Below are 14,760 nucleotides of genomic sequence, written 5' to 3'. Positions count from 1 at the left end.
TGCTTTCTTGCACTTTGAAAAGTATGCATTGTTGTTGTGCTTGTTTATTTTGTTAGATAATTAGTCTTAAGTTGATTTAGGCACTCCCCTGAACTGTGGTTTGATACCTATTTTCCAGTTAGATGTTAACAGCACAGGTATTGGGACTCAACCACCATGACTGGAACTCAGAAACCACACAATATTCTACTGCTCAACTTTCCCTAGTTAGCTATAAAGTCATAATGCCTGGGTGAAGCAGCTCAGATTCTCTGTGATTGAAGCACAGATGTGTTGACCCATTAGATCTAGATCTGTGGGATGTAATATGCCAAAATGTCCTAAGTTTAATTACAAGGGCTGGAGGATGCAGGGGAGAGATATGGAAGTTTATCAGTTTGCTTAGGCCAAAACCAAAAACCACTGTTTCATATTCTTGAATATTTTTTGTGACCATAAGAAAGAAGACCAACAATGAGGGTGCTCAATCTGAATAACTGTGAAACTCCTGTCCATTAACCCCACTTAACTGTGAAGCTCCTGTCCATTAACTCGAGTTCATCCCTTAGGAATGCCAGCTTATCCAGAAGATTGTCCCTATTTGTGCAATTTCAACATTTGTTCCAAAATCATTGTACTCTCTGTGTATGAATCTCTGCCTTCCCTCCTGGAGTTTCATTACTAAAATGCCCTTGGCTTTAAGGTCAAGTGGACCTGTATCTATTTGACATAGAGCCTGGCCACTGGCAGCTTCTTGAGTGTGCTGCTGAGCATCTGAACAGGCAGATGGTCCACTTCATATCAGAAAGACTAGAGTCTCCAGAGGTTTGGGTTGACAGTGATCATTTTCCCTCCCTCGGGCATCTGCTGGGTCCTTGGGATGCTCAGGAGGGCAGAGGTGATGGACACACAGAGAACTGGCCTCAAGCCCTCAATTCAGATCTCAACATTCATTAAAATGCCTCACAGGACCAGGCGGCTCCTGCAGGGGTGGTGGAGGGAAGGGGAGCCTCCCTATCTTTCTTAATCAAGTGTGTCCTGTATTTTAAGAGTGTTCAGATTCTGGAAACTCGGCCACTTCCTGGTGCCCCATTTCTGTTTTACCCCATCTCACTCCTTCCCACAGTGACTTGTACTTTGTCAAACAATCTCAGGAGTGATTATTAATGTTAATATAGCATTATTTCCCCCAGAATATTGGCAATTTAGTAGGTCACATTTGCAAATAGAACCTCCCCCCCCCCATGCAAAATGAAATTGTATAGCAAGATCATCAGCAAATAAGACTTTTTGATCAAAGACAGTACTTGGCATTTTGGTCATCTATATAATTTTATATTATTTATTATCTTTTATAGTTATAGAGATGAAAACCAGGGACTTGAATATGCTAGGCAAGTGTCCTACCATCTTGAACCCCCATACCTTTTTATTTTTTATTTTGGGACAAGACAGGGTCTTGCTAAGTTGATGAGACTAGCATTGAACTTGCAATCTTCTCAGCTTTTCAAGCTGCTGAAAGTACAAGTTTGTGCCACAATACCCAGTCATCAATATGATTTTAAGTTGACCCAATGGGGGAGATTTTGAGAAAAAGGCATGGGTTCATGGAATTCCAGCCATTTCTGTTTCAGAAATAACTTTAAAAACAAAAATGGGGCCTGGGGATATGATTCAATGGTAGAATGCTTGCCTGGCATACATGAGGGTCGGATTTTGATTCCCTAGTACTGGGAGGAAAAAAAAAGTGGAACTAAAGATGATGGTATTTCATGTCAAAAGTTCTATGCATTTGATGATCCAGAGTGAATTAAATGTGTGTGCTTTAGAAAAAGCTTTATTGAGCTCAGTAGTCCCCACTTATCCTTAGTGGATATATTCCAACATCAGTGGATACATGAAACTGAAGATAGAACCAAACTACTATGTTTTCTTCCTTACATATATACACACAAATCTAATGCCTTTTCCATATTATATAAGCACTATCACACACTGTGGCAACTTTTGCTGTTTGAGGTGTGACAACAAAATTAACACATTTCTTTTTCCTTCTTCACTATTTCACACATTTAGAATTCATTCTTACTGTAGATCTTAGTGACCTCAGCATATAATTTCTTTTTCATTCCTTATGAACTTTTATCTATTCATTTAAAGAAACCACTTTCTGCCTTTTCTTTGGCACATCTGAATTACCAGCATCACTGCTCTTGTTCTTTGGGTCATTTTTTAAGTAAATTAAGTGTTATTTGCATACAGGAACTTTAATACCATTGCACTTGATCTGATAACCAAGACACTACTAAGTGACTAACAGTGGGCAGGTCGTATAGTATGCATATACTAGACAAAGGGATGGTTTACCTGATAAACAGGACAGAGCAAGATTTCATCAGAGTACTCAGGACAGCATGCACTTTAAAATGTATAAATTGTTTATTTCAGGAAATTTCCATTTAATATTTTTGGACTCTGGTTAATGACAGGTATAATTGAAACCACAGGAAGCTGAGGATAAGAGGGGCCTGCTATATGCACTGGGTGTAAGGCCCTAATGGGAGGAAGTAAGAAGAGAATGCAGAAGAATGAATAAATTTACTGTCTTCAAGCAGCTTGCTTGTGATGGCTTCTCTTTAGGACTGGGTTGAGGCTTGAGGACTTCAACTCTATAAATGGGATCCAAAGTCATCCTGCCAGAGAGAGGTGGGGAATTTGGATCTTATGGGAATGCAAAACATCTGCCTGAGTTGAAAAAAATTTGCACTTCCCATTTAGGAATGATTTAATAAAAGGCACGTCCTTTTCCTTAAAATCCAAACTCAAGTTGAAACAGTGTAATACATGTAGAGGGTAAAAAAGACACTTCTACAATCGCTTTTATTAATTTATCTATTATTTTTTTGTGGTGCTGGGAAATGAACCCAGGGCTAGGCAAGCACTCTATCAACTGAATGAATCCTCAGCCCATACAACTTCTTTTAAAAACTAATGATGGGGCAAAAATTCTCCCCAAGTATATCTCCCCTAAAAAATGAACTCCACTGAACAAGTATTGATTGAAAACCAGCACCAATAAATTGTTTTCCTCACCCCTTATCCTGGATGAAATAGCAGCTTCGGGGGGTGGGGGGATATACTATGCCAGAAGCTTAGCAATACAAACCACCAACTTCAAACCAAAGAGGGAATTCCCCTGCCTTAGGAAGGGGACTGGTGTCTTACTGAGCATGGCTGAGCCTCTCTGCTAGAGACAAGTGTTAAATCCTGCCTCTCAAGACGGGAACAAATGCTCTGTTAGTTCAGTGTCCCAGAATGTACTCAGCAGAAGATTTATTTTTAAAGCATCTGAAGGCAAGTGAAGCAGCCACCCTGTGTCTGGGCTTTCTACACCCTCAGATTTTCCCTGAAAATTGATTCAAACTCTATGAAAAAAAAATATATATATATTTTTTTTCGGCCACCATAACAACTTTTTACATAAAGAGGTCCAGATGTTTAATTTTTCCAAAAGAAATCTTAACTAAAACAAAATAAAAGTAACTGAGGAAGGATCATTTTTCCATTGACTTCTTAACCCAAATGGGAGTGGCTACACCATCAAAACCACAGATTCTCTTCCCTTGAGCACTCATCCTTTCATCTCTTCTTTCTGCCTTGACACAGGTGCCTTCCCAGAATGCTGCTAACCCCTGCAGTTAATTTCAAGAAGTTGTTTCCAAAGGCCAACTGTAGACAGCTGTAGGTTGTCAGACTTTGTCTCCAGCCCTCTGGGCCTACTAATATGTACAAAACTGTCTCATCAGCTTGAGCTACATTTTGCTGTCAGTTAGGATATCCCCTCATCTAGTGGTTTGCAAAAACAAAGGCAGCCTCTTAGAACAAGTTTTTAAATAGACAATGCCCTATTCATATTTTCAGCAAGAGAGAAAGCTAGTTTGGGAAGATGAGAATTAACTGGGTTAAATGTCCAGAGTCAGGGGAGCAGTCATTTAAAATAGCATCAACCAGTCATACAGTCATACTTTAGAGTTTTTATTTCTCTCCAAAAAAGTTTTGAAGCCTACGCTTAGAAGGAATTTCTCCTCCTGGAGTTTCTAAACTTATGATTTTTATTAAGATAAGTTTCTGTGGAAATAGCGAAGGTTGTAGGCCTCTCTGCGAGCAGTAGGATACCTGGACACCTACCTGGGCCTTCCTGCCATCCAGCACCATAAAAATAAGAGATGCCTGTGGGTGTCCCATAGCTTGTTTGGTTAATGCAACGGTTCATAACTAAAATGCCAGTTTAACCATCAGTTTGTTTTGCTGGTGTTTGGTTTATACATAAACATGAGTGGGAAGGGACCAACATTTTTTTTAAGGACAAATTTTATTTTTATTACTGCTGCTTTGTTTTTTGTTTCAAATGGATGGCAGGGACTCAGGGTACAACAGCTGTACTCAGCCCAGCTGGAAGGCCCCGGATTTTGAACTTCTGTTTCTTAAAAAGAGGTTGTGTGTTGAATATTCAAGTGTTGTTAACCATCTCTATTTTATTTTCCTTAAAACTACTGATAGAGCAGAATCCAAGACCACCTCCAGCTCAGACACATGGAAAGGTTGGGACTGAGGAACTGGCAGAGCATTATTCAGCCACAAAACAGAATGAAATCTTGCCATTTGCAAGAGAATGGATAAAACTAGAGGACATCATTTTAAGCAAAATAAGCCAGACAAGAAAGACAAGTATCAAGTGATTTCTTTCATATGTGGAAACTAAAGAAAAAACAAATGATCTGACAGTAGAAGAGGAATTATTAGGGACTGGTAAGGGGCTCAGAGGAAGTAAGGAGAGAGAGCAAGAGGGAGGAAGGGTGGAAGAAGGATAGATGGACATGATAAAAATATGATTTATGTATGTATGGAAATATCAGAGTGAATCTCATTAATTTGTCAAACTAGTGTGTGTTAATCATTATAATTTAAAACTCACTTAAAAAGAAAAATCTGGTGACAAATCCAGAATTATAGTCCTTAAACCCTAGAGTTGAACCTCTGTCATGAAAACATTAAAATGTTTTCAGTTATTCTAGAATCAGAATTTCAAGTTAGAAAGAGTTTTAAAAATCATCTAACTCAATTTCTTCTTTTGCTAAGAAATAGAACTTGGGCTCAGTGAGAGATTGAGAGGTTTTCCTAAGGCAGACCAGAATTGAGGGTGGAATATATTTCTCCAGACTCATGTTCTGAGCCCTGGTCCACAGTCCTGAGGAGCTCTTTCTGAATTAATAAGTGATGGGGACAAGCAAAATGAACAGTTTAGATCAAAATCCCATACTTACTGGTGCTTTTCTCTCCAGAATTATAATACCCTATTTCTAGCAGAAAATATTTCTTTTAAAATAGTCTCAATAATGTATGAACTTTAATTATTAGTTATTATCAATCTGGGTTCATTAGTTGTGACAAATGTACTTATGAAGAGCTTAATAGAGAAACTGGGCCCATGTAAAACTATTCTAAATTAAAAATTTGTTTTAAAAACATAAAAAAAGAGTGTTCAAGCTGATAACGACAAGAAGGTTTCTTTAAAACTGCCCTGAATTCAGTCTGAAGCCTATGAAATGTTCTTTGTGCACTCCATAGTACAATGTGATCCATAGTGAGGCTCCCAGATTCAAAAAATAGCAGCTGGCAGTGTGAATAGTGTTGCTCTTTTAATTATTTCTAATTCCTGAAATTTGATATTTATTTTCCTTAAAAAACGACCTTCTTTACAAAAGAAATTCAAAAGCCATGTTATGGATGAATTCATTTGACCTAGAAATGTCATTTTTAATTTAATAAACTACTTAGGAGTGTGCATTGTCAGGAAATTGAGGTTTGGAGAGGATGATCACTCTTGCAGTGTTCTTGAGCCCTACAGAGTGTTCTCAGTGTGCAGGTGCTCTGTCCCCATGTCTACTCACATAGTGCACCTGTGAGTAGACATGGGGACAGAGCACCTGCAGGAGCTGCTGACCTCACCACATAGGACTGGGAGGTGGGCTGTGCTCAGCTCAGGTCTTGGAGAAGCCACAAGTCCTCTTCCCAGGGCTCCACTCCACACAAGTGCTTGACATGATCCCCACCTGTGGTTGCCGAGGTCAAGTAATGGCTGTTCTTTTTGAACAGGGAACCATGAGAGCGTGGCTTGCTGTGAGTGATGATGTTAACACCTGCAGAAGCCTCAATGGAAAGGCTGGGAGGGTAGCTGATGTGTTTTTGTGTTGGTCATGTTGATGACTGAGAGACCCTTGCTGAGCAGAGACCAGCTGATTTGAAGTCATGCAGCATTTTATTATTTTCAATCATGGTCATTTGAAAAGGTGCAGTCATAGCTTTTAAAATAATTTAATCTCAAAACTCTCAGTTGTATTTATTCTGGGGTGTGACAACATGTCAAAATGAGCCTTCAATGTCACTGATGTACCCACTGCTTTTTGCAAAGATACAATAAAAAGATTCCTCTGGAGATTCCCCCTGTGTGATCTGTATTCTTCCAGGGAATCTTTGACCCATGCTGTGGTGGGATTTACTCCAGAATAAGCATCTGACAATGTCAAGGCAGACAGTCTCCCAACAATATAGAATTCAGAAACAAAAAAATGTGTCTGGATTAGCCATTATGTTCTGCCTAACCCAGAATCAGAGGTATTGGAATACCTACAGTAGCTTCCTTTGTGCAGTTTGAATCAAAACAATGCCATTACCCCTTTCCTAGATTTACCAAGCCGTGTCCTTTATTAAACAAGGAGAAATATTTCCATGCCTGTCTGCTAGTGCTGAGCAGAGGAAAGAGTGTGAGACTGCAGAGGGACTCTGGGTTCCTTATACCAAACCCTCCCAGTGACTTACAGAGCCTGTCTGCCTCTGAAATGCTCAGACAGAGGCAGCAGGAGGAGCAGCTGGGGCATCCCAGCCTCACACTTCTGTTTCTCTAGGAGGTTGATGTAATGGCCTGTATCACTGTGGGAGGGGAACTATTACCTTGTTGACAGCAATAAGTGGTGACATATTCAGGTTTCAGGCTGCTAATGGTGAGAGTATAATCTGTCCTAGATTCACTGTCACTGAACCTTAAGGGAACTCCAGATTGGAAATTTGTTGTACTTTTGATGAAGAGTTTAGGAGCCTGCCCTGGTGTGAGGTTGGCCTTAGGCCTGAGTCTAAGCAACTCCATTTTAAAAACTCCAGTTTGAAACCTGCAGGCTTACCAGGCACACCCACAGAGCCCTCCAGTATGGCCACAAACAAGTTACTTCCCCTCACTCTGATAAGCAGAGTGCAGCTCCTGGCAGGTTGTCCTTGCCTAATAAGAGGGAAAGGGAGAAGATCAGGGTAGTGACCCCAAGACCAGATGATTCTGGCCCCAGGGTAAATGATGTCACTGAGAAATCTGGTGGTAGCTGATAAGGATTGAAAGGGGGGGTCAACAGGCCCAAAATTTAGTATAAAAAATAGAGCAAATGAACAGGGATTCAGCCAGCTGAAACAAGGATGCACTCAAGCTGGATGAGAACCTGACATCCCATCACTTGTCATCATTCCTGAGCCTCTGTCTGATCCTCACTGCTCTCAAACTCTACTGCCTCATCTTGGTGAGAGCTGTGACTTCTCCCTGTGACCCTCTCCTCAACTGGTCATCCACTCCATGCCATGAAAAGCCTACCTTGGTTCCGGACCTGATCACCACAGTCTGAGTGAGTGTGCATCTGCTGGACTCAAAGCCTAAGGCTTAAGACTTTTGAACTTAAAATGCAGAGGAAATGTCTCTGTGTTTGAAAATTAAAGAAATTAAGTGTGTTTGCAGTGCTTATAATTAATCTATAATTATTTGCTGGGAATTAATTAATCTAGAATTGTTTGCTGTGAACTGATTATGTCTATTGCAGTTCCTAGCATTAAAGATTGTCATTTTCTTGATTAAGAACCTATAGAGTGAAATTGTCTGGACTAATTTGAATGAATAAAGCATTGAAAGAGGCAGAAGCACATGGACATTCTTTATTTCTCCCCTCCCTCGACTGCATACATCACAATTTTGCCCCCACACGACACCTTGTTTCTGCTGATACCAGAATAAAATGGTACCAATGCTCTGACCTGCCTGACAAGTGATGATGACTGGGTCTCCTTGAGATTTAGACAAGGGAGATGGAGACTGGGTCATCATGATATCACATTGGAACCTGGATTTGGAAATATAAAAATAAACATTCTTACAATTAAATACATTACAAGAGGACTTCATTAAAGAACCAGACACTGACCACATTGTGCTGAGTAATTCCCAGTACTGTCCCTTACTGGGAGGCAGGGCAATAGGAGCCCCAGGAGCTGAGTGGGGATCCTCATGTCCATCCTGTATCTTGACTGGGACTGATTCCTGCATAGGGTGTGACCAGCTTTTTAAGATGTCCTCATGGCAGGGGGCTTTTTTGTATGCAAATCAGAATTGAACATCTGCCAGGTTGGTGCCTCTCAAGATGTAGCATAGGACCAGTGTCCTCATAGATCCAGCTACACTGTGGGAGTGCAGATTTACCTTCAAGGAAGGTGCTTCCCTGGGAACATCTGCTCACATAGTCCACTAACTCTGAGTAGTGATCTAGTGCATTCTTTATGGTCCAGCAAACACTTCTCTTTCATTTCTTTGTCTCAATTTTATGTTTATGGCCCTTGGAAGAAGAAGAAATTATAGAAAGTAAGGCTAAATTTTTTGCTTTGATTTCAAAAAAAGTAGTACAGTAAGAAAAAACATAGAATTTATGAACGAATTATATTGGTTTGGATTTCTCTGGACATTGATGTATCATGACCAAGAAGCCAGGGCAGGATGTAAACTACTATGGTTTGCAGATTTTCATGCCCCAGTCTCCTCAAAACACCTACTTAAACCAACGATTTTGCCTGTCTTCTCCTGAGACATAGGCCTAAGGCCCTGGGAGGTAAGTCTTTGTTTGAATAATTTTATAAGAAAAAAAAAGAACCAATAGCAAGACTTCCACAAATATAAAATGTTCTAAAAGTTGGAGCATATGTGATTAGAGCAAGTTTATTGTAAGTAGATTGTACCAAGATACTTTCTACCATATACATCACAGCAGGTTTTCACACTTGATCATGTGTTCCAAAGCCCCAAGAGGGCTTCAGTATCTCTGCCCATCACAACCTCTCACACATATTCCACAAAGGAAATAAGAACAAACCCCTGTACCTTTCCTGTCATCCCCTCTTCATAGTTCCTCAGAATTCTCCTTGATTCCTGAGAGGAAGAGAAATGGCTTCCTGGGCCTGTCCTTAGAAGAGAGATTAATCCCACCTAGATGGCCTCATTTATCCCCCATTCCCCTCTTGCAGCTCCTTTCTCAAAAAAAAAAAACCCTCACTGGTTGGGAAGTCTGCATGTGACACTGTTGGACAAAAATCCCACCTTAAGCGAGGACATCGGTGACTCAGAGAGACAAGGGTAGAAGCAAGGCCAGACTTCCAGTCCCTGAGCACCAAGCACAGAGAGGGCTTTCCCACAGCTCAGCCCCTCCCACATGTCCCTGGTCAAACCAGAGACCCCTCCAATTCTGCAGGGCTCCCTGTAGGTGCTGGACACTGTCAGCCATCACTCCCTGGTGTTTCTAAGATGAGGCTCTTTATTCCCTCACTGTTGGCCTGATGCCCTCTGCTGGTCACTCTGGGACAGTGCACCTCACAAGGCTCAGAGTCTGGCCCCAGGAGGCTTCCCTGGGACACTTCACTATCCCTCATGGAGCTGATCCTACCCATCCATCTCTAGGACCCATCTGTAGAGAACACAGAGTGGATCCTCCTCCAAATAGTCCAGATTTAGAGTTGAGGAAAGACTAACAGACAATCTAAAACTCAGGAAAAATGTCAGTCACATGAGGATAAAGACTGTCACCCACATGAGATGCCAAAGGTGTGGCCTTAGAGAGGCTCCTGAAGATGCACGTGTAAGTCAGGAGTGGAGGTCCTCAGGGCTCCTGGTCTCCATCTTTCAGTGCAACCTCGTTCCTGCCATTCCAGAAGTTATCCCAGCCAATCCTGGACCACAGCAGCTGACCAGCCTGGGAAGGACCTGAAGCCACCCAGGCTGGTGACCAATTTCCGGGAGGTTTGTGCTCTGAGCTCCAACATCATGAATGATCTAGTTAACCTTTTAGACCAACACTGGCCAACTGAACATTGTGCTGGGATGGAGACATCTGTATACACCTGTCCAGTGTGGTCACTGTTAGCAGCACCAGGCTACTGAGCCGTGAGGTCAGCAAGTACAGCTGAAGTTTAAACTGTCTCCTCAGATGTCCCTTCTGTCCCTTTCTCACAGTCCTTGGAGATGGACATGAGGAGCTCATGACTCCATCTGTGTTCTCCTGTAACATCCTGGGCACCATCTCTTTTTCATTCACCTTTAGGTTTCCTACTGCTCAGACTCCAGCATTTAGATGAGGTGCTTCAGTTTTCTTGATTAGTTTCCCTGTTCCACTGAAGTATCCCATTGTTTAACATAGGGTATCTTTCAATTCAAGAACATCTGGTTCTTTCTCGTTAATATGATTTACATCTCTTCAAAGATACTGCAGCTTTCCCTCATAACATTTTGCTAATTTCCTTCTGTTGTTCCCCTGCATTTCCCACTTCACTGTTGAGGCTTCTGTAGGCAGACATTGGAAAGGTGATGTCCTGTCACTCTGATGCCTTTTTCTGCTGGGATGGTTTCTAAAGACTTTTGTTCCTCTGAATGGCTCATGTTTCCCTGTTCCTTTGTTTGCCTTGCCATCTTCTGTTGAAATGCAGCCTTTGAATTAAATATTCACCTTCCCCTTTCTTTGGATTCTGATGTGGAACCCCTTCACTTGTTGTCAAGGCTTTCTCTGAGGACTGGGTTCTGCCTGGGTAAAGGCTTCAAGCTTTTCTGGGCATCCAGATGCCTGACTGTGTGCCTCTGCTCCCAATTTCCCCAGAATCCATGGCTGTTTATAAATGAGCTGGTTATCTGGAGGGGCCTATAGAAGCTTCTTGTGGGCCTGGATGTGCTTTGTGCCACCTAATCACTTTTCTTTCATGCAAAGTTCCCACACAGTGGTGCCTACCATTGTCTTCCACAGTTTCCTCACCTGATACCTGAGCCCTGCACTTTTCCCTGTCTGGTTCTGAGTCATTTAATAGAGAAAGCAGTCCACCAGACATCCCACAGATGAGGTAGTAAGTCACAAGTAAGTGCTGTTGTATTTCTCCTGGGCCACTGGAGGGAATAGGGAATTGGGCCCTTTCTCTCAACCCTGTCTCTTTCCACAGGGATGGGGTCAGGAAAGGTGTACAAGGTCCAGGGTGATTTCTGCTGTAACACGCTTGGTCTTCTATTAATCAGAATTATACTTTTGGATTTCAGTAAAATTTCCAGTGTTATCAAAATTTTTATAAGGTTTTCTCTTTTAGTTTTCTTAATTTATTTCATTTTATATTTCAATATGGAAAAAAATCCTAGAAATCCTTATTTAAATAGTGTTACTCTGACCTTGTCATCAACTTTTAAAAAATATTCAATGATGAAACTGATTTAAGATACAAAAATTCATTTGATGTGACTATTCTTTTTATTTTGAAGGACTGAGTTTTCTACCTCCTCTACAATATTTCCCTTAATCACACTATCAAATTACATATTTTAATTTTAGTTTTATTCTTCATGGGATATAGTAAGTTGGAAGTGAAAACCTCAAACACAGTATATTTTTCTAAGTGATAGTAGAATAATTTATTCATTTAACACAATCTTTTTATTTCTATCATTGTGTAATAAGAAATGTGATCATGAAAATCTATAGTTAGAAGAACACAGTTTGATACAGGTGAATGTCTAGCATAATGTCCTTGCCCTTACCCTGGAATATGGAGCTCTTCACTGTCAGTCATGGTGAGCTCTGCTTTGACTATCATTATTTCTTTAGGATTTTTATATTTTTAGCATTTTTTTATTCACGTAGTGTGATAGTAAAAGCAAATGTGACTCCGTTTTGTTTTGTGACTCCATCCTATAAAACAACCATGCCAAGGAGAAGGGTCATGACTGGGGCAAGGTGTTCTTTTCCTTTTGCTACAGAAACCTTTAAGAACAGGGAACTACCTAATGGGGAGTTGTTCCTGTAACTAGGGTAACGGGGCTCTGTTTCTGTAACTGGGGTGATTGGGCTAACTGTGATTGGTTAGGCATTCCTCTGCCTGACTGCACTCTCCCACTTCTGTAACTTGGCTTGCATGCATTGGCTAGACCCCCAAATATCCCTTTTGCATTTTCAGGCTCATAAGGAGTGCCCTTGTAATTGTTAGGGGTGATCCTGGGAACAGTTGTATGTTCTGGTCAGTCGCCACCAGTGTGCTTTAATAAAAGCTTGATTCGATTACATGTGAGTGGTCTGGAAGTCAGTTTATGAAATCCCAGGATGAAGCTTTAACAATAACAGTAGTACATAGGTTTTGCTGTGTCTAGACTTAGAGGTTTAATACTTAGTACCAGAGCTGAAATTCATACATTATATTCAGTTTAAAAAAATAAACTTCCACTTTCACTTATGGTGTAGTAGGCACTAGCAGACCATCAAAATTACTGCATCAAGTATAGAATAAAAAAATCATAAAATAATCACTTTACAATCAAGTTTGTCACAATCAGAAGCCATAGAAGAAATAAAAGTAAGACCTGCAATTTCTGAGACACATTAGGTCTTTTAGCTGCTCTGAAGTGCACCTATTTTTTGTTCCCACTTTACATCTTAAACTTGACTGACCCCAGGACTATGGTGTGGCCCTGGCAGAGGGGCTGCCCTAGGGAAGAGGACCTGACTGGGCTTTGGGAGTTGCCTTGAGCTGGAAGGTTGATTGATATGGCTGAGTCCTCAACATCAGGCTGGGTTTCTCCTGTGGGCATTTGCTAAGGTCAGGGATGGTAAAAGTGGCAGGATGCCAAGTCCTCATGGGACCTTCTCTCCTTTATTCTGCACTGACCATCTCTGTGTATGTCAGGGATATGGCCTTGGGCTCCTGTATGTCTGCTCATCTTTGCAGTCCAGGTTTGCCTCCTGGTCAACCCCTTTCCATATTGTCTACATGGACCCTCCTCAGTGACCATTCTCTCATGTGACACACAATGTGAGCTGTGCCTGACCTCAGCACCCACAGGGCCCAGGCGTGTGGGGGTTAGGGCTGCAAGTAGCATGAACCTGCTCCTCCTGCCCCCTGATCCTGGTCCATAATCATCCCTTTGCTTAAAGAGCCAGGATGGCTTCTGTCACATTCAGGTGACACTATGACATCACTGTAAGGGGAATGAAGGGAATGAACCCCATGATTCTCAGCCTCAGCCTGACCAGGAGGCCTTGGCTGGAGGTCATGTCTCCCTGTCTCTCTGAGAAGGTCATCATATACCCTGTGCCTCACGACGCTGCCTGGACCTGTGCTGGCCACCTCCTGCATCACCTGAAGCTCCATGTTGACAACTACTCAATTGTCCTAGAAGTTGTCACCAGTGGCAATGTCATCAGGAGAAAAATTCCTGATGCTCTTCTACAACCAATACATTTTTCAGCCATATTCTTAAAATATGTAGATAGATTTCTCTTAGCTATTGATCACCAGGATCCATAATCCTAACCTTAAGAATGGAATCCTTTCTTCATAATTATTCCCTTGTCCTATGGGATCTGACTACTATGTGTTCATCATTTCACTTAGTTTAATGGAAGAGTAACTATGACAAACCTTTGGGTCCAGAACTTTTGACCAGAAAAGCAAAAGTTGAGCACATAGAAGTTTCCAAGGTGCTTCATAGGCACAATAGAGAGGGTGGGGATGACCCCACAATTCTGAAGAACTAATATTCGATGTCAGAGAGAAACAGAACCACACAGGATCAGTGCCTCTAAGTCTTCTCCACACCAGGCAGAACAGGGAATAAACTCCATGGGTCCCAGGGCCAGAATAGCTTGATTTGTGTGGGTTTCTCTTCTGTTAACACCACTGCACCTGCATTTATGAAAATATCATGGTCAAGTGAACTAGGTTGATTATTTATCTGTAAATGACTTGCTTGGTTGAATGGTGTATTATGAAAGAATTATAGTACCTATTAAAGCTCTCAGGATATCGCCACATGTTTCTGGCTGACACAGGACTGAACCCAAAAGCACAGATAGGAACCTTTTCAGCCTTCCAGTGTCGGTCAGGTCCACTGTGGTCAAGTGGATGTCGGGTGTCTGTCTCGTCTCATGGTATGAATATAATAATGGGGGTCAACAGTATCCAGCCCTCTTAGTGAGTTGGACACTTTCAAGTGGTCACATGAACTGGTTGAAAAAAGACTGATATTATGAGTCCACAGGGGAACTTTTATGACATTGGTTCATGAAGCTAAATGGGATAGTAGATGACTACCTAAAATCTATATGTTTGTTCATGCTAATTATTAGCAGTCCCTGCTCAGTAATGATTTTTAAATGAGCATTTATTTCAAAAGTACTTATTTTAAATTTTGACCCATTTTTAAATCTCTGGCCATACCTCTTCCAAAAGGGAATTTTCCCTAATCCACCACTTTGTTTCTTCCAAGTCCTGATAATCTGTCTTAAACAGGTTGTCAATAGCATTGCCTTGCCCATCTCTGTTTGGATCTCAGTCCATGAGGCCACAAACCTCAGAAGGAGATAGATCATGGTGCATTCCCAGTCCAGGTCTCCAGGTCTCTTA

Source organism: Callospermophilus lateralis, chromosome 14 (genome assembly GCF_048772815.1).
Source record: "Callospermophilus lateralis isolate mCalLat2 chromosome 14, mCalLat2.hap1, whole genome shotgun sequence".
Classification (NCBI taxonomy): Eukaryota; Metazoa; Chordata; class Mammalia; order Rodentia; family Sciuridae; genus Callospermophilus; species Callospermophilus lateralis.
Note: the sequence above shows the minus strand (reverse complement) of the source record.